The sequence below is a fragment of the Wasmannia auropunctata genome, unplaced genomic scaffold (genome assembly GCF_000956235.1).
Source record: "Wasmannia auropunctata unplaced genomic scaffold, wasmannia.A_1.0 LD336063.1, whole genome shotgun sequence".
Lineage (NCBI taxonomy): Eukaryota > Metazoa > Arthropoda > Insecta > Hymenoptera > Formicidae > Wasmannia > Wasmannia auropunctata.
Genome location: NW_012026827.1, coordinates 536,133 through 537,823, shown reverse-complemented (window position 1 = coordinate 537,823; position 1,691 = coordinate 536,133). Strand labels below are relative to the sequence as shown.

General features: G+C 39.6%; 1 protein-coding gene across 1 annotated transcript in view; it reads left to right on the top strand.

Moving 5' to 3' along the window:
- Nucleotides 1-1,691, top strand: part of LOC105450357 — a 20,969-nt gene that overhangs the window by 2,461 nt on the left and 16,817 nt on the right. The gene's annotated exons all lie outside the window — the stretch shown is intronic.

Genomic DNA, 1,691 nt, shown 5'->3' with positions numbered 1-1,691 from the left:
ATAGAAAGACACATTAATTCGGCACTGGAGTGAATTCGAAAATCCTCCATATTGAGTAAGACTGGAGGTCGCACTATCGCCTGCAGTCGAACAGCCAGCTCAATCGGAATGCAACGAGCCATTTTCGTATCTGAAACAGATTACATTAAAGACATTTAAAATAGGACGAAAATATAAAAATTAGTCGAAACATCAAAAAATAATAAAAAATAACAAAGAAGTGGAAAAAATTAGTAAAAAATAGGAAAACTAGTAGAAAAATCAAAGAAAAATGAAATTAAAGAAACAAGTGGGAAAAATTAGAAAAAAATCTAAAAACTAGTCGAAAAATTAGAAATAAAATAAAAATAAGAAACAAGTGGAAAATATTACAAAAAAAATAGAACAACTAGTCAAAAAATTAATAAAATATTACAAATTAAAAACTATTGGAATTTATTTCACATAAATATAAAAACAGATCAAAAAATACATAAAAATTACAATTAGTATACACCTACATAACATTTAAACCGAATTGAAAATACCTAGACATTTCCTTCATGGACAACGGACACCTGGACACCGACTTCCTCGACGGCGGACACGTAAAAGATACCTAGACACCGATTTCTACGACGGCGAACACGTAGACACTTTCTTTCTCGACGACGGACACCTGAACACCGACTTCCTCGACGGCGGACACGTAAAAGATACCTAGACACCAACCTCTACGACGGCGAACACGTAGACACTTTTTTTCTCGACGACGGACACCTGAACACCGACTTCCTCGACGGCGGACACGTAAAAGATACCTAGACCCCAATCTCTACGACGGCGAACACCTAGACACTTACCTCTACGACGGCGAACACGTAGACACTTCCTTCCTCGACGGCGGACACGTAGACACCAACTTCCTCGACGGCGGACACCTATACGATACCTAGACACCTCCTCGACGGCGGACATGTAAAAGATACCTAGACACTTACCTCCTCGACGGCGGACACGTAGACTCCAAGTTCCCGCTGGCGGACACGTACGAGCGAGAGCAGCGAGACGAGACTTGATCGAGGTGAGCGTTCGAAGAGTCAATATTTTTTCGAGCGAGCGTCCCGCTGACTTACCCGAGCTGAGCGCGGTATAAAATATTGTATTTCCGAGCGAGCGTCTATCTGCAAAGGTAAGTTTTACGATTTGTACAAAACATTAACGAGTTTTTCTGGCTAAACGGTTAGAGATAGAGGCTCGGTGAAGAGGACCTTTTCAATTCCTCTCGCCGAGTTCTATAAGAGAGTGATACCAAACATTTACAAGTGCAAATTGTACGACTTTTGATGAGAAAAAAAAGAATTTTTTTTTGTAATTGTTAATGTTTGGTATCATTTCCTCATGCAACTCGACGAGGGGAACTGAAAAGGTCCTCTTCACCGAGTCTCTATCTCCAACCGTTTAGCTTGTGTAACTCGTTTTTGGTTTTTGGAATTCAAAAACGAGTTACCCAGGCTAAATGGCTGGAGATAGAGACTCCACAAAGAGGATCTTTTCAGTTTCTCTCGTCGAGTTCTTTATAGGGAATGATATCAAACATTAACGATTCAAATAAAATCTTTTTTTCTCATAAAGTTTTACAACTTGCATTTCTAACTGTTTGGTACTGTTCCCTTAACAAAAATTTGTCTCGTCTCTAGATGTATCCAGAC